Genomic DNA, 19,471 nt, shown 5'->3' on the forward strand with positions numbered 1-19,471 from the left:
TTGACAAAATGAGTTTAGAGGTTTCATGCTGGCCCCGGGCAGACATTTTAAAATATACATTATGAAACTGTAGTATACTCTGGGACAATTAGTCCCTACTCAGGAGATTCTCCAAACTAGCATGGGGGGTGGGGGAGGCTGTTGCTCAGAATTCAGTAACATAATTACGGACATATCCTCCATATTGGAGGAAGAAATAACAGAAGCCTTGACCAAACTTGTTCAAATGACTTAATGAGTTAAAGCAGAGGGAGGAGGCGTCCCCACCAAGTGCCCAGAGAAGGCCAATGGCTGAGTTTTGACTCTGTACAGAGGGGCTGGACACACCATGAGCATGAGACTACTTTGTAAAAAAGTGCACCGGAGAAAAGATGTGCAGCTAACAATACACGTGTAAATGAGTTACTTCAAGGTTGGTAAAGTAAGTTTATAGCATAACATACATAGCCACAACCTGCTAGAAAACAACACAAAAGCAATGTGCCAATTACTTGTAAACTGAATAAATTACATCCTGTTTACACTGCATGTTTTCATGATAATTAAATGAAAAAAATCCAAAGCAATGAACTGCAACTCTATTTAGCATTCACAATCAACTTCCTTTTCCATGACCATAGTAACTTTTTTTGTAAAAGCAATTTTATACAATATTTTGAAAATCTGTTAAAGCCAAATTTATGGAACCTAAAGATGAGTAGGAATTATGTAGGTCATCCCAGGTGATGTGTATTTGCCAGCAGAGATAGACAGTGACAATGTAGTTCAAGATCTACTCCACTGTTAAATCAGAGCAAGCCACCCAAAGGCCTCAGTTTCAGTGTCTGCCACCTGTATATCATGGCTTGTATCAATGACAAATGAAACAACATGTAAAACACATTTTAGAAACTACCAAGTTGACGCTGGGCATTGGTGATGCGTGCCTTTAATCCCAGCACTCAGGAGGCGGAGGCAGACGGGTGTCAGTGGGGTAGAGGCCAGCCAAGGCTACACAGAGAAACCCTGTCTCCAAAGAGGGGGGAAAAAGAAAAGAAAAGAAAAGAAAAGAAAAAAAAAAGATTAAAAAGAAACTACCAGGTTGGTTAGGCCTAGGAGAGAACCAACTCCCACAATGTTGTCTATCTTCTGAGCTCCATCCTTCCTCATGAACACACAAAAAATAAAAGTATAATAAAAGATTTTAAACAAAACAAAACAAAAATCCAGGGCTGCTAACAAACGTTAACTCCTACTAGCACACAGTGTATTTCATTCTTCTACAAAGGCCCATTTCTGTTACTTACTGTATCAGACTCTCTCTCCCTGCTAAGTAAACCCCAAATAACCACACACAGAGGTGGACTTTGGTTAAGCCAGTATCTCCTCATTTCTCTCCACAACTGCAGGGTGAGGATCTGAGCCACCACACCCCCTTCCCTACTTCTCCGGGAACACTCTGCTGAAGGGCTGACCTTTCCTCTGTAGTGCTGCCCAAGCTGTGCTGCTTGTAGTCCCCAGGAGAGGGCAGACTCCTATACCCATCACCACCTTATGGAGGCCCCTGTATGCTTCAGACAGTAAGCTCCCACGCTCCCTAAATTCTAAAGCTCAAAACTCATGCACGAAGTATGTACTGTGTGTGTAAGGCCCTCAGTATGAGTCCTTCCTTAGTGGCCTCTTCAGTGTGGAAGAACAAGGTGCTGTTGACCCTTGCTGAGGATGAGCACACTGTGGCCTTTCCTCTTCTCCTTACTGTCTGTGGGGTGTATTCCCCTACCAGAGATGTCCTCCCAAGAGGGTCTAACAGACTGTAGGGGAACATGGGTTCAGCTTGGAAGGCCTTCCTTGCATGAGAGTCTGATATACTAGAGCATTGGTTCTTAATTTCCAAACCCTGTGACCCTTTAATACAGTCCCTCATGATGTGGTGACCCCAACCATAAACTTATTTTTGTTGCTACTTTGTGACTGTGATTTTGCTATTGTTATGGGTTGCAAAATAAGTATCTGTGTTATCTGATGGTCTTAGGCAACCCCTAGGAAAGATCAATTGACCCCAAAGGGGTTGTGACCCACAGGTTGAAAACACCTTTCTAGAGGTTGTCTGCATGTTCTTGCCTCCTTCAATCCACAAAACAGAACACTGCCCCACAGGACGCTGTCCCACTGGAAGGCTTCCCCCCATTGGAAGACAAATAAATCAGGGAGAGGACCACATCTATATTCTCAATGGCCAGCACTGTAAGCCAAGAATGTCACTAAGCATTGATGTCTAACTGACAAACAAGACGCTCCCTGGTACTAATTTCCAGAACAGTGAGAATAAGTGAACTAGAAGGTTGTTGGGAATAGGAAATTGTTCTCCTTTTGCTTCCCTAACCTTTCAGGGTATAGGCAGAAGACTGGAAAGAGAGGAGATATGCAGGTTAAGGGACATGGTTTAGGGTTTCTAGAGAATTGGTTGTAAAGTGAATCATTTGTCCAGACACAGGAAATTTCAATGCATCTCAACTTCTCTCACAGTTCATTCCTTTTAAATAATGGACCTAGGTTTTGGCACGTGGTTAGTGGTACAATCTGAGGCTCTAGGTAAGAGAAGGAGGAAGGAGAGAGTTATAGAAGAATAGGTTGATTAAGGCAGTTACTGCTATTACTGTGGTTAGAATTAGGTTATTTTTTAGTAGTTCTATGATGATAGCTCATTTTGGCAGGAATCCTGTGAGTGGGGGAAGCCCTACTGTTGATAATAAGATTAATGAGATTATAGGAAGAGCTATTGGTATTTTGTTTCATATGAGTAATATAGAGGTAATGGATGTAAATGAGTGAGCATGGAAGATTATGGAGATAGGGACTGTTATGATGGTATAGATTAGGAGATCTAGGATTGTGAGGGATGGGTTATATGGTAGGATGGAGATTATTCAACCTTTGTGGGCAATGGATGAATAGGCTATGATTTTTCGTGTTTGTGTTTGATTAAGTCCGTTTCAGGCCCCGATAAGTACTGAAACAATAGCTGATAGGATCAGTATTTTAGGATTGATTAAGTTCATAGAATTGAAATATAGGATAGATAAGGGGGCATTTTTTTGCCATGTGAGAAGAATTAGGCCTACTTTGAGTTTAATTCCTTGTGTGACTTCTGGTAATCATGAATGGAAGGGGGCTAGACCTAATTTAATTGCTAGGGAGATGAAGGTTATTGTTATAATAATGTTGTGGAGGTGGAGAGGGATGTTTGAGTAAAGTTAATGTTGGGGGCAGGGTGAGTTCATTAAATGGGATCTCTGTACCTATCACTGGCAGCTCTAGGTATCTGCTCTTCACTGTGAATCCTTCTCTCCAGGCCACAAAAATTACTGTCAAAGAAAATAACCCTCAAATTTATGTTACCATGAATGCCAGGTGCCTTCCTCGCTGTTGTGATGAAAACATCTGACGAGAGGGGGCTGTGAAAGAAGACCCAGAAGGTGTACAGAGAAATGGCAAGGGAGTGATGCTGAGGGGTGAGAACTTTCATTGCTCACCATCAGGTAAACGAAGCCAGCCAGGGAGACGCCAGCCTTTAAGTCCTACACTGAAAATGAATGGGAACACATTCATTCTCTAAACAATGTGCTATGTGCTCTTCAGCTCTGAACTGAATTTATGCTTGGGCCACTTCTGAATTGTAAAATGAAAGTAATCAATACTATGAAGTGATACAAAGCATCCAGAAACATGGCTTCACTGATTGGAATCAAAATCAAACCTGTCCTGGATTTATAGTATTTGGGTACTTCTGTTCAGTGTTCAGTTTGGCCTTGAAATTAAATAAGAGGAACAGAAGGGGTAGGGAGGAAGCAGCAGAGAAAGGAGGGGGAGGGGAAGAGGAAGGGGGAGGAAGCTGGGGGAGGGAGGAGGAGGAAGTCTCCTTTGAGACACACTGCAGTCAACTGGAAGGCTGCTGTATCTCGGCAGTGTAGCGATGAGCATGCTGTTTGTATGTACCATGTAAAATAAGCTTCAACCCCCAGATATTTATACTTCTGTAAGTACAGCATTACTATACTAAAGCATACCGCTTAATAATTTTAAATTAGGCAGTTTTCTCAGCGGTCATGAACTATATTTAGTTTTCTATATTTTAAATCCATTAACTATAAAAATACATTGTTATAAAAATATCCTTTGGTAGAGGCACCAGTGGAAGGCTGGCTCCAGATTTCACATGATCACAACCTTATGAAATCTCATCCTAACACTGGAGAGGGGGAGGCTAACATTTAAATTGCAGAGTCCCTCTGTGCTTTGAGTTTCTCCTGTCTCCCCGCTGTGCCTTAGCCGTCACAGTCATTCTCTTTAGATAGAATGCAGCCTGAGAGAATACCAACGAGAGCCATATTTTCTCCTGTTCCCTGTCTGCTCTCCAAAAGATCTTTGAAAATCATAAAACAGCCATTTAACAGCTCTGTTTTACAAATGCCAAACCCTGGCTGGAGAGCCCTTCCACACCGCCCCTCCCAGTGCCTTTTGACTACCCTTGTCCTCCTGGGTGGCTGCTGGGAGACATCCTGCCTGCTCCCTTCTCCATTTGCCTGCACTCCAGAAATCCAATACCAATTAATTAGATTTCCAGTTTCAAAGCAAAGAACAAATCCCATCTCTTCAGGGACCGTGTTAAGATGAGTCATACCACAAACTGGGGAAAATCATTAATATTAAATTCCATATTTTTTCATAAGTAATTATTATTCATACTTTCTCTGAGAACAAAAGAAAAGGTGGGGCATTTGATCTCTAGAAATAAAACTGACTTAACAATACAGAAAAAAACTTGTCTTTGAAGTGGCTGGATTAAACAGCTCTTTATATCACTGCCATGTATAGGCATAAATTTGAAAGTAAAATTCCCGTTTCCTGGTGAGAACAGCAATAAATCAGAAATACAGCCTAGCCAAAATATAATTTATTTTTAGAGAAATTATATGAGCTATTTGGGAATTATGAAGTGGTCTTGCTTTGTTAGAGGCCTTTACACATTCCTCTAAGGTCTATTTATTGGTCTATGGTAGCATACTTGTGCTTATACATTAGTCTTGTGTATTTGTTTATTAGCCAAGTGCAATGGGAACATAAAAGCTCAGTCTTTCCACAAAACACTGCCAGAACAGAGGGCCCTTCCCTTCACAGGGAGGGCAGCAACGGCTTGGATGTAGCCACAGGACAGTTCTAACTCTGGCAGAACAGTGGCAGCCATTAGGGATTGCTTACAAGCCTAGGTACCATTACAGGGACAAGGAGGTCCACCACCCTGGGAGAGGCTGCTGCTCACCCTTTGTCTGCAATCTAAAGAGACTTGAGAAAGCTTGCAAACATTAGCTGTAAAAAGACAGTACCCACTCTGTGAAAATGTTGTCTCCTGAAGGATAATCCACAGGCATTAAACAAACAGAAACATTTCGGTGCAGATCCTCCCTTGACGTGAAAGCCAATTAAAAGTTTCAGTGACTCTCACGTTAGTTCAAGCATGAAGGTAACTGCTTCTACTGAATCCAAGTTATTTAGAGCACCAGAATCTTTGGCTAAAACGAACCAGACACATTGTACAGGTTTAATAATTAATTCCAATGCTTTAAAATGAGTAAAGGCACTCACTCAGAAACCTATCAATTGTTCGGTGGACTGATGTCAAACGGGCGTCTCATCACCTCCATAGCAACCCTAAGATTCTATTGGGAACATGCACAGTTTCCGCCTTGTGCTCCACTTAGGACCCAGCTGGCTTCAGTGACTCCAAATCAGGCAGCAGTGCAACCCATGCAGACCCATGGAAACAGTGACAGGCGGTGTCTGGCCCAGCACTATAGATTAAATATTACGAGAAAAGTTCAGCAGCATCTCAAAGGCTCTAGAAGGTAACGTGAGAGAATTATGCATCTGCATCCAACTAAAATTAGAAAAGCTGCCATATGGCTGTGAAGCCAGCAGCACATTCTTATTCATTAGGAAGCATTCTGCTAACATAAAAACACAAGGCCCTTCCTGTGCTCTCCAAATGTGTTTATCTTTTCAACATTAATGCACTATATATCATTGCGCTGCTGAAATCTCCTGCCGTGCATATTAAAAAACTCGCAGCTGCACTTTCTTTAGTAGTGGGATGAACCCAAGCCCCAAGTTGCCTCCCTCACTTTCAACATTGAGCTTCTATTTAGCGTATCACAATTTCCCTTCCCACAAACCCAGAAAACTCAATCAATTTCAAGGCTATTTCCACTCCACCGTATTATATTCCCTGACACCCATCTTGAGAGAGAGAGAGGGGACTTGGTTTCACTTCTGTCTTTGTTAGGGTTTTTATTGCGGTGAAAAACACCAAGACCAAGAAGCAAGTTGGGGAGGAAAGGGTTTATCTGGCTTAAACTTCCACATTGTAGTTCATCACTGAAAGAAGCCAGGAAAGGAACTCAAGCAGGGCAGGAATGGGTCGGGCACTCCTCTATCAATCACTAAAGGAGAAACGCCCAACAGGCTTGCCTACAGCCCAATCTTATGAAGACATTTTCTCAATTAAGGGTCCCTCCTCTCTGATGACTGAATATTGTGTCAAGTTATCATCAAACTAGCCAGCCCAATCCCCTTAAGGCAGAATAGTACACTTATCAAGAGAGGGGGTTACTAAGGAGGACTCAGGGCAAAACTGGCTAGACCCTGCCTGTTTTCCCAACAGCTCCTTCCCCTCCTATAACAGCACCTCACATACCACCTGCACGGACAGGTAAATGGACACTGGGTCATCGTTCACTGGGAGTCACTGAGTCTCTTTTAGATAATTTACATTCCTGTGTGGCACTGGTCAGGCCCTGAAGGAGCTTAAAGATGATCACAAGCGAAAACGGAAACAAACGAAAACAAATCAGGTGGGCAATAAATCACACTGGTACTGAAAGCCCATACACATTGCCCTAGAAGTTCTATATGGGAACAACCAAGAAACAACAAACATGCATCAGGTTTGTCATGGCGTCATCCACTCCTGGATCTGTGATTGTCTGCATCTCCGTCTCTATCAACCACTTGTTTGCTGAGATCACAGGAGTGAGTCTGTGCCTTCATCTTCGCAGCGGGAGTTTAAGAAGCAAAGGCTAAATACCTATGGAAACCTCTTATTTCAATTCCATTTGGGACTAGGGAGATGGCTCAGCACCATCAGCACCAAGCCTAATGACCTGAGTCTGAGCACTAGGACCCACATGGCCAAAGAACAGACTCCTACAGCTAGCTGTCCGCTGACGTCCACATGTGTGCCTGGCATGTGCGCACTCAAAATAAATACAAATGTAATTAGTGAAGGTTTTATGAGCTATCTGAACAAGAAATGGAAGGGGTTTTCGGTTAAAAGGGTGAAAGGACAGGATGACACTGGATGAAGGGACAGAGACAATAGGCAGCCTCTCAACAGACCAAATTGAAAATGCAAACTTCTTTCTTTAAAAATGTTTAATTTCGGGGCTGGAGAGATGGCTCAGTGGTTAAGAGCACTGACTGCTCTTCCAAAGGTCCCGAGTTCAATTCCCAGCAACCCACATGGTGGCTCACAACCATCTGTAATGAGACCTGGCGCCCTCTTCTGGCCTGCAGGCATGGAGGCTGAACACTGTGTATATAATAAATAAATATTTTAAAAAATGTTTAATTTCGGGCTGGAGAGATGGCTCAGAGGTTAAGAGCATTGCCTGCTCTTCCAAAGGTCCTGAGTTCAATTCCCAGCAACCACATGGTGGCTCACAACCATCTGTAATGAGGTCTGGTGCCCTCTTCTGGCCTACAGGCATACACACAGACAGAGTATTGTATACATAATAAATAAATATTTAAAAAAAATGTTTAATTTCTTTAAAATACACGTGCTACTGGTTACTTTTCCAGAGGACCCAGGTCCAGTGCCCAGAGTCTATACAGTAACTCTACTTGCAGGAGATTGGAGCCTTTTCTAGCCTCTGAGGGAACTGCGTGAACAACAGCAGATAAACACAGGCAAAACACCCACACCTAAGGGAAAAATATTAAACTACACATGCTAACTCAAAAGCAAGGTCCACAAAATTTTGGTATAGAAATATTCAAATGTTCCTCATAAATGGGTTAAACTTTGGAAAGTAGCATGGTCACAATAGCTCTGTTGGAAGAGCATTAGACTGAATAAAATAGAAATGATATAAAAAGTTATTATTTTTTTGTTTTATTTTGTTTTTTTCAAGACAGGGTATTTCTGTAGCTTTGGAGCCTGTCCTGGAACTAGCTCTTCTAGACCAGGCTGGCTGGCCTCGAACTCACAGAGATCCACCTGCTTCTGCTTCCCAAATGCTGGGATTAAAGGTGTGTGCCATCATTGCTGGGCTAAAGTTATTTTTAAAATCTTGAAAAAGTTATTTATTTCTAAAACCTTGAAAAGGTCATACAAACATTTTGTTCAAATTATTGTCCTGATCATCACCATGGAAAACCCCATCACTAGGAATGTTTGTCTACCAAGACTGGTACACTGTTTCCACACTGCTTCACTAGCAGGCCCGCCCCGCCACCTTCTGAGGACCCCCCAAAGTCCCCCACCCCCACCCCCTGCTGCAGAAGGCTTCATTTCAAGAACTTTGAGCCCCCTCTTGTTTTTGCTATCACGGGAGCTGCTCTGCCCCAGGGCTCCACTCATCCCGGGCTCTGAGGAAATCAGGTCTGCACTGCCTGGCACATAGTAGGCGCTCAACAACACCATGACAACACTGAATGGTTCACAGCAGGGCCTGAGGTGAATTCAGGTTAGTCAGGATCCACAGACCCCATGGGAGTGTGCTTGGCAGAGCTGGGCTGTATTCTAGCATGTGTATGTGAAGACCGAGTTTTGGAATCATACAAAGTAGAGAATGAAAGGCAAACTCCTGTGGGGCTACTGGGAAGAGCACTCCTACTGGGAAGAGCACTCCTAAGGAAGAGAAGATTCCAGAAGTCGCCTACAGCTAAGCTCAGAGGGTAAGATCCCAACAAACTGATTATATTTAACCAGATTCTCATCTTAGAAGCCACATATACAAAGTGATTTAGGTTATCACGAGCTTCTTATTAGAACATAGACTTTCCTAGTCAGGCACAACTCTTGAGAAAATAAACCTTGTTGGGTGGTGGTGGTGGTGCATGCCTTTAATTCCAGCACTCATTCTGTGAGTTTGAGGCCAGCCTGTTCTACAGAGTGAGTTCCAGGACAGCTAGGGCTGTTACACAAAGAAACCACGTCTTGAAAATAAATAAACAAACAAACAAACAAACAAATAAAAACAAAAACAAACCTTGGGCTTTGGGATGGGCTAAATAGTAGAACTGCTTCGAACACGTGAAGCCCCAGATTTAATCCCCATTTAATCCCCAGAACAGGTGGGGGAAGGAGGTAATAAAACCTTCTTAAAATAATAGTGTTATTTTTGCAGGAACTTTAGTGTAAAAACCAGCATTGCCAGTTTCTTGTCCTTCCCAAAGTTGGGAGTCATGTCCGAGAACTATCAAGTACAGCGATTCTCAACCTGTGGGTCATGCCCCATTTGGGAATCTCCTACGACCACAGGAAAACAGATATTTACATCATGATTCATAACAGTAGCAAAATTACAGTTAGAAAGGAGCAACAGATATAATTTTATGGTGGGGGTCACAGCACTGGAAGGTTCAGAACCTCTAGCAGGTTTACTTAGCCACAGGAAGGGCTGTAATTCCTGGAGAGGTTGCTCAACTCAGGGGGTATATTCAAAGACAGCAGTGAAGTTGGGTCCCATGGAGACAGCCAGTAAAAGCAAGGATAAGGATACAGGGATGCAGGGAAGGAGGGAGGCAAGAAAGGAAGGCTGGGTACTCCATTTCTGCTACCTAGCCCAGTGTCAGCTCTTCCAGGAAGCATCCCTTGTTTGACCTCATACTACCCAACTGAAGTCACTGTCCCCGAACACTGAGAACCACCTTGGCACTGACCTTCACTTGTCCTTTAGGGCTATGCTCTCAAGTAGCCTCACTGCTTCAGGCTCTTGACTCAGTTTTGGGTCAGCTTTCCACAGAGCAGCCTGCTTTTCTCTCAGGGTCTTCTCCCTCAGGGCATCTGCCCTCTAGTTTCTCTCTATGGCATCACCCTGGGTTCCTGACTAAGTAGTAGTTCTGCTTCCCTCCTTGGGCCCTACTAACAATGCAGAAGGCTGACCCTCCCCTTTCTTCTGCTGTCTATCCCCAGTTGGCTCACCCCAGCCTTGGTGCAAACACAGGAAGAACTCACTACTGAGTGGTTCAAAAAGCAGGTGTTCCAAATTTAAAGCCCCTAATGCAAAAAGCTAACCATTAAGCACAGAATCATCCAATTTAAAGACCTAAACCATCAAATTATGTCGAATCATACCATCTGAGGAGAGAAAGCAACACACTGAAGGAAAGAGCTAAGCCATCCCATTCCCCATAGCAAAGCTCCCCAGAAAGGAGCTCAGAGGACCACAGTTCATAGAATCTATTTCCAGCAGGGTCACAGGTCACACAGTGGGGAGGGGGTTTCTTCTAGAAAGATCGTACCCATTGTAGCTCAGGGTAACTCTGCGTGAATGCAGAGATTACAGATTCAAATCGCCACAAATAGTCTTCCAGAAACTCTTACACCCTGAAAGCACATAAGTCTTCCACAGTCGAATATATTTAGTAGCCAGAAATCCGGTACTGTCTGGTTTACCTCAGCAAGGTGGTAACCAAGACATAAACTAAGAGCCTAGAGGAACAGCACCTAACAGAGATGTGAGAACAGTGCCTGCAGGCAGCTCTCACAGCCCGGTGACCCTGCAGTGAATCCCAGGTTGCCTTCCCCATCCTTTCTATGTTTACTTTCTTGTTGATTCACAAAAGGATTTTTTTGCGGGGCAGGGGTGGGTTGCTGTCATTTAGACAGGGTCTCGCTATGAAGCTCTTGCTGGCCTGGAACTCATTATTCAGATTAGCTTGGCCTCCAACTCACATCACCTGTCTCTGCCTGCTGCAATTAAAGCCATGTGCCACCATAGCCCAGCTAGCTAAGGTTAAGAAACAGCAATCTGTTAGGAAGCATGCATGAGGAGGCTACTGAACACTTGACAGACAAGTATACACAAATGATGTAAAAAAAGAATTTACACCCCATTACAGAGAAACACAGCTTAGAAAACGCTTTCTTCTGAAAGAAAGGAGGGATGAAAATTGTATAACCCTGGGGGCTGAATAGTGAAAAGCTGTTCTACTTTGTCTTTTTAAAATTAAAAATGTTATTTAATTTGTTTTATATGTTTTAATTTGTGTATGTGTGTACAGTGTGGAGGTCAGGGGCAGTTTGTGCGAGTTGGTTCTCTCCTTCCACCATGTGGTTTTGGTGAATTGTGACTGAATCTGGCTTGGTGGGAAGCACCTTTACCTGATGAGCCATCTCTCCAGCCCTATCTACTTTGTTTTTTCACACAACAAAGAAAACCTACTCTGTATGCATTGATTTTTGGTAAGCAAACTGTGGTTGGAGAGAACATCACTACAGTGAGTAAGGGCAGAGGTAAAACAGTGTGGAGAGGAAAGGTGGAAACGGCACGGAAATCATGTCCACATGGGTCTTCTGTCAATATACATACCTCCCACACGAGACAAAAGGGTGTACTGAATCAATGTTTGAGGTGACTCTTTTAATTCCTTATGGCACAAACTTTCTAACTGTAATTGACACAGAAGGTGCACTGACCAAATCATCAAGAAAATGCCCACAACTATTGTACACAGCAGGCAATCGCAGAGCAAACAAGTGGCCAGCTTGATTTGGAGACTGCCATGCTTCAACCAGGTGGCAGAAGCAGAGAGGACCCTGCTGGAAACTGAGTATTTCAGAGCCCAGCAAAATTAAAGGCAAGGAAATTGCCACAGTTTGCCCACTGAGGCCAAATGAAATTAAGAGCCCTTTATAAAGTTTCCTCAATGGAATCATCACTACCTTTCTAAAACCAAATCTTTTCCTTTCATATGCATGCTATTTTCCAGCAAAAAGTCCAAGGGAAAAATACTGCACCCTGTAATTCCTGGGATTTTACAATGGTTCCATGATCTATGGACTGTTCAGAACAACTATCCTAAAGTGTGACAGTTCAGTCTCCAGGGTTCACACCGTGGCAGGTGTATAGGCCATATTATCCTGGCTATCTCATGGGTGAGCCATAAGAGAATCTCTCAGAAGGTGAAAGGTCAGGGAACACATCACAGTTCAGTAGCCATGAGGAGGAAAATATGCTCCCATAGATGAAGCTGTCCCTAGTAAATTAATATGCTTAAATGAACTAAAAGATATTTTGTTTTACATATGTTTGCCATAACGGATGATTCCCCAACAAAGTACACCATTTTAATAATGAAATAAAAACATAATCTGCATCAAATGCATTCTTCCTTTGAATCTTAATAATCTTAAGCTTCCAAATTCTCGATGACTGCACACAAAACTATCATCTATACTCAAAAAAAATCTAAACCAATGACATTTTGAAACCTGTGTAGCCTCAGCAAAGGTAGACAGTTTTCAGGGAAGAAACGTGTTTGGAAATGTTGCCTGTCAGGTGATAGCTTGCAGGTAAGGCAGATAACGTGGCTGAAGATATGACAGGGTGGGAAGACCAGTTGTCAGAGGCCCTGCAGGAGATGCTGGGCTCCTGTCACCTGAATTCACCTGCCTCTCAAAACCACACACTGTCACAGATATGCTTCCTCAAGATGCGCTGTTGTTGTCTTTTTAAATCACATTAGTGAGCAGCATGCTTTTGAGAAAAGAGAACAGTGGCCGTTGTCAGCTTTCAATTGCCAAGGAAAACATCTGGTTGCACACAGGGTTTCCCCAAGAGCAAGTCAGCACATGACCTCAATCTTTTTTGAGCTTACCATAATGTTGTAAGGTGCTGCTGACTCAGCAAAGCAACCCCTAATCACTTGCGAAATGCCCCTGCTTCCCAGGGGCGTTGCTAGGCGTTAGGAAATACTTCATGTGGACACTGAGCTCTACAGAAAACAGGTGCCAAGCAGTTTTATCCTGCATGTATGATTACAGCCTTAGAAAAATACGGCTCTAAAGGAGCTATTCACAAATTACAAATAAAAAGAAACTCCCAAAGTGTTGTGATAAAACTTATAGCAAAATCTGAAACTATTCAGGCTTAAAAATGGAATGGACAGTTTATTAATTCTGCTATATATAGACACACGTTTCTTCGAGAGGAAAGAGTATAACATACCCCTGTGATAAGAGCACATTTTATTAGATTCTGAGATATTGCTATTATTGTAACATTTCTATAGTTTCTCTATGAATAAATTTAAAGTCATAGTTAGTAAAACAGTAACTTTTCTTTAGTTATCAATAATAATATTGAACATATAAATTTGTTTCAGCAAATACTGGGACAATACTTTACTGAACATGATTTTCTTTAATGGAAAAAAATTGTAATATTTTGTGAGAGACAGATTTAATAAAGTCTCTTAAATCTCCAAAGTTAAACTCATAAATTGTAGATTTAAAAAAGAAAAACACATGCAGCTCACTTAACTATAAAGGCTAACATAACCAATGAGATACAGGACCCCTCCTTTCTCAGAAAAGCTTGAGCCATTAAATCAGTAGTAAAATGGGGAGCCACAGGTGCCTAGAACTTCCATCCTGTGTAATACAGAAGCTGGGAACACACTTGAAATCCCGATCTTCAAGAGAGATGCTCTTGGATTCCATGGATAACACTGAGAGGGCTGGTCCAGAGGGTGTGGGAGAGGGGCTATTACTACCATCTCCTTCTTGGAAGGAAATCCGAGGACACCGGGAGACAAGGGCACTCAGATTGACTAGTTTATAGGGAGGGGATCTAAAGATCTTTTAGGGAATACTTTGGTAATGTGGCTAAAGCCTCACTAGAAAGAACCAGTGTGGTCATGGAGGCACATGGTCTGCACACTGAATCTATATACAATCCCCACCCCTCCACCCAAAAGATCATTTTAAGAGAAAAATAAACAATGAAATTGTTCATAATTGGTATACTTAAAATACATGGAAAGAGCTCTGTCATGTCCTACAGGCTGAGGATAGACAATTATCAGAGATAAACTTGGCAGCCTTTGAAAACACTAAAGTAGGGACCCCAAACTGCAACGTCCATCACAGTCAGGTAATGTGTATGTATATACTTCAATACTAAAAGAAAAAACACCAGTTGGAAAGACAACAGATTCCTCCACACCTCTCAGACTGCAGGCTTTCTCCACACTCCCCAGCCCCCACTAGGAATATCTTTTGGCAAGGAACTCCTGGAAATCAGCGTGGGTTTCCTTTGAAAACAGATTGCCCTTTATAATTCTCCATGCAACATAAGACTCTCTGGAGCTCTCCTTCAGCAGAACCTAAGGAAGGAAAGCTGGACTTGGTGGGGCATGCCTGTAGTCCCAGCAACCTGAGAGGCCCAAGCAGGGTTGTGGGTTCAAGGTCAGTATGGGCTACAGCAGTGAATTCCAACCCAGTCAAGGTTAGAACCTTGTCTCAACCCAAACAACAATCGATCAAGGAAGATGGAAAGTAGAAAGATAGAGGGGAGACACTGAGAACGTCACAGTCAGGTGGAAGGCTCAGGCACGTCTGTTGAAGTAAGAGACATACACTGGGAGCTTCTGAAGGCGAAGGACTGCATGTAGACAAAGACCAGACTGAGCTCCACTTACATTTCAGAGAGCATCTGGACAGTAACTCACGGCAAGGCCTGAAGACTTCCTCAAAGTCTGGCTTTCCTTCTGATTTTACATGTTAAATTCTCCTTTCCTTTTCACTAGGGGCAACCATCCTTGGACAACTACAAGAAAGTTGAACATTTGCTTGAGGACAAGGGACCATCAAAACCGGAATTTGGTTCTTGTGGTGGGCTAAAGGATAAAAAATTTCTCAGAAGTAAAAGAATAATTAGAAGAAGACAGCAGAAGGGAAACGGCTGGCATATACTGAAGCAATGTCATAAGTTCAGATGTGCAGACCTGCTGTTGTCAAGACTATATCCATGACGCCACTGGTCTCCAGGTAAATCACAACCCATGTCTGGACCTTACATTCTGAAGAGAGCTCCTTTCCTAAAAGTCTCAACTAGTGCTGTGTGGCTAGTGGAAGCCTAGATGGAACGGTAACCACAACAGCAAGAAAGGAGGAAACAGCCATTTTTTTCAGGTCTCAGGAAAGTCAGAATACTTCTTCCTAGGAATTACATATATGTGTTGATGGATTAGCCTTTTTCATGTCCATGACTAATAAACATCAGGAAATGGATCCACTTTTGAGAATACAAGGGTTCTTTCAAACACCAATAGAAGTAGAAGCTCACAGGATCACACCTGGATTTAAAATAACAGAGGTTGTAGTAAACTTAGAACTGCCTCTGAAATAGCGTGCATTTTGCTTGTATCTGTAGATACTTACTCCTCATATAATGAAGGATGCTCAAGGTAGAAGCCTTATTGGTGATAATGGCCTTTAGGAAACAGGCCCAGGAATCCAAACACACACACACTCCCCAAAAACAAAACAAACACTGTTTTGATGGAAAGCACCTCCTCTTTCAAACTATTAGCTTAGAAGTAAATCTTAGGAAAGAACAGTTCTCAGGCTGAAGACTGTTTGCTAGTTAAGAAAGTACAAGAGAGGGAAAAAAAAAATGGACTCACAAATTCAATCAGACATTATACAATCTAAGAAACAAAAATACTTCATTTCTTTTGACCTCTGATAATTTAAGCTCCCTGATACTATTTCAAACAAAATGTCCCTCTATTTTTCTTCCCTGATGTGACATAGAACATCTTCAAATTGAAGTGCTTTGAAGACGGTCTATCAAAGGAAAGCTTAATACAGAGTGGTTTAGGATGATTATCAATTATGAAAGGTCTAGCCCCCATCAGATGTAATAAGCTAAGTATAACATTTGGTATCTTTCATTTAGTGACATGCGCACATCTGTCTGTGTAGACAGGCATATACAAGGAATCATTACTATACTGAAAAGCTCTTTAGGCCCAGGGAAGGAGAGGAAACATACTCAGAAATCACTGACCATAAATAGGGAGTATGGGGAGGGTGCCATGCCGACAGGCATTATATATTTCATTTTTCTTTATCTACACAAGACAAAACGCCCAGATGTGCAATGAACAGGTTCAGCAGAACACTAAACCTGTCCAAGATGCTCCGAGCAGCAGTCCTGAAAGCAGGCTGCCCGAGCCACTTCTCCATTGTGTAACTATGGTAAGTAGTGGCTTTCTTGTCAACAATGTGACAAAAAGGAGAAACACAGGCACAGAATGCAGGCACCATTTCATGCTGTGACATATACTGAAAATCTAAGTATAAATACCCGAAATCTTAGCACGCCATTTTCTAGGTGGCACTTTAAAAGTCACTGTACACTATGGTCTGATAGACAGTGACCCAATCCTGGACTCATAAGAAGGTCTGTACTTTTGGGCAATAAGGCAATGAGTACTGGGGTGATCACAGTGCTTTGTCAGCAAAATCTGCACTGTCCCCAATATACTTCTTGAAATGGGAGCATATGCCTTCTTATCAAGGCTAGACCTGCTTTGAGTCTGCACAAATAAGATGGACATATAAAATGAAGAGACAACAGAGCTTCAGCCAAACACAGACAAGCCCTTCCTTTAACTAAGGGAACAAAGCTAATACTCTAAAACTAAGCTTGGGTTGCAACTTTTTTTTGATCAAGTATCAGTACGTTCCCCTCCCCTGATACACAACATTCCACTTCCTTGGGACTTTTTTTAATCGTGTGTGTGTGTGTTTGTTCTTGGGTGTTATTTGAAAACTTGACCTGCCTTGAACATGTATACCATCCTTTAAAACAGAGCTCTCTAATAAATATTCTAAGTAATTGGAGCACCCTAAGCCACAGCTGATTCCATACTTACCAATTCACTCAGAATGACTTCCCCTAAATGGCTGACAAAACCACAAGAACAGGGTTGGATGACAGGCTCACTACCCTTCACTGGAGACACGGGCGTGGGAACTGGGTAGAGATCTAGATCTGAGCCCTCTTCTCTGTGTGGCTACTTTAGACAAGTGCAGCCCTGCCCGAGTCTGTCTCCCGTGAGACTGAGAGAATAAGCAGACTTCCTCTGCAGGGGCATTGCACAGCTGAGAGGAGACAAGCCGTGCACACAGCCATGCATAGGACAAAGTAAGCCACCCGGATGGCCCCCCACCTCCATGGTGGCAGCTGACCTTTGCCTTTTGATGAAGGTAAATTACAGACAGGTAGTTACAGAATTTCCATATAGTATAAAGATGAATCTACATTTCATAGGCTACACAACTGATATAATTAGAAAAAGGGGCTCTCATTAGAACAAGTATAAAAGTTGGTTATTTACACAGGCTGAGAAAAGAAACAGCAGTGTATCAATCTCTAAAGCTTTGACAACTTGAACATGTCTCCCGAGGTCTCTGTAGATAGCTATCTGAAATGCTTACGTGTTTCCTGATTGAAATTCGGCTTCCGTTTCTAGAACAGCCTGCAACCCTGCACTGACGGAGGCTCCAGTGATCGGTGGCCCGGCTGCTTAAGCGCCATTACTGGCACAGAGATGGCAAGTTCTTTTTTTTAATATCATGAAAGTATCTCTTGCTTATAATACACATTATATTTTATGTCCTATATCTTTTCTCTGCATATCTCCTATGTGCATGAAAGACAGCAGGGAAAGGACATAGGAATTAATACACCATGAGCTATGGGAGAAGGCAGCTACACGGTGGAGCTTTCTTTTCGGCTTGGACTCTATTACAGACCAAAATGTATTTTATCACACAGTAGCACTCAAGCTGTGCAGCTATAGGCTTGAGCCTGAACAAACACAAACACACACACACACACACACACACACACACACACACACACTTGCCTGTGCACGCAACTTTGCAGTGACATTTATTCTCTCATGGGCAGTTTTTGCTCTTATTAGACTCTAGCCTATGATAGAGGTGGCTCCGTCCCTCTAGTCACTCAGCAAAAAGAGACTTTCACAAAAGGATCTTCTATGAACACTATGAACCAGTAATTTGACTCGCTATAACTTAGGAGGCAGCACTGAGGGTAACAACTGTTATAGCATGCCAAAACTCAAGAACATCATGTTAAATGAAGTAAGTCTGTCACAGAAAGTCAGGTAATTATTATTCCACGCTAACGATCTTACAACAATGTGAATTTACTTACTGCCACTGAACTATATACTTAAAAATGATCCTTGTTATTATATACTTATTATAATAAAAAGTGAAAATTAAGATAAAATTTCAGGTGAAGTTTATTGCTATCTAGAGTCTCTAATCAATAAGTATCAATAGAAGTACAATTCTTGTAATACATTCAACCCCCCCCCCCCCATGACACCAGAAATCCTGTAACCAAAATGAATCAAGATCTGAAGTACTGATAATAACAACTCTAGAGGAAAATCTGGAGTTGGAAAAACCACCAAAGGTAAATTTTCAGTGGACTTTACACCCATCGCAAGAACATGGTATGTGACTCGCATTTTCTAGGAACTAAGCTAGAGTTAGCCCTCCTGGCAGTCTACACACAAAAAAGCTTCAAGAAGAAACTCTGGCATGGTGGCACACCCTTCTATTCCCAGGACTCTGGAGACAGAGGTAGGTGGATTACCATGAATTCAGGCCAGCCTGGTCTACACAGTTCTAGACCAGGCAGGGCCACATAGTCATACTGTCCCAAACTAACAAACAGCAAACAAAATTAATTATAAATTTATTTACTGTTTTTTAATCAGACAGGGCTAGGTATGTAGCCTAAGTTGGCATCCAACTTGGGACCTTCTTGATTATGCTCAGCTTTCATATAAACTTAGTTATTAAGATATAAACAGTCCTGGAAAAATAGTAGCTATTAATATTAATATCTACAGAGCACTAATGTTAAGTATGAATGTTCTTTCTGTTATATATTCTAGACTAATATGAAATGTTTAAACAAATAATTCAAATAAATTAAAAATCATAATTATGAAACAGTTCCTTTCTTAGCATTTCAAAATATACTCTAGTTGATAAACTGGCTAGTAATGAGGGTTCCATGGCCAAACTTGTCAAGAGTCTAAGGAAGTTAGCAATTTGTCTCATATTGTTTTTAAAAACTAATTTGCTTCTAAGAAGAAACCTAAGATATTAATATTTTTCATGAAAGGCTGAAATTGGTAATCCTTGTACAAGAACGAAGGTACTTGAATCCTGAAATTTACAGCCAATATGAATCATCACCCAAGGCTAGGCATCAGAATAATTTGACAAATACTTTTTTTTACATAAACCATAACAAACCTTATGCTTAGTACTATAAGAGATGCTACCAAGAAATTAGGTCAACCAACT

At 42.0% G+C, this 19,471-nt stretch overlaps 1 protein-coding gene across 6 annotated transcripts in view; it reads right to left on the reverse strand.

The window, feature by feature from the left end:
- The window catches only part of Ncoa2 (nuclear receptor coactivator 2), a 220,002-nt gene that overhangs the window by 52,623 nt on the left and 147,908 nt on the right, over positions 1-19,471 (reverse strand). The gene's annotated exons all lie outside the window — the stretch shown is intronic.

Source organism: Microtus oregoni, unplaced genomic scaffold, assembly GCF_018167655.1.
Source record: "Microtus oregoni isolate MIOR12 unplaced genomic scaffold, Mior012 000017F_ref0000208, whole genome shotgun sequence".
NCBI lineage: Eukaryota > Metazoa > Chordata > Mammalia > Rodentia > Cricetidae > Microtus > Microtus oregoni.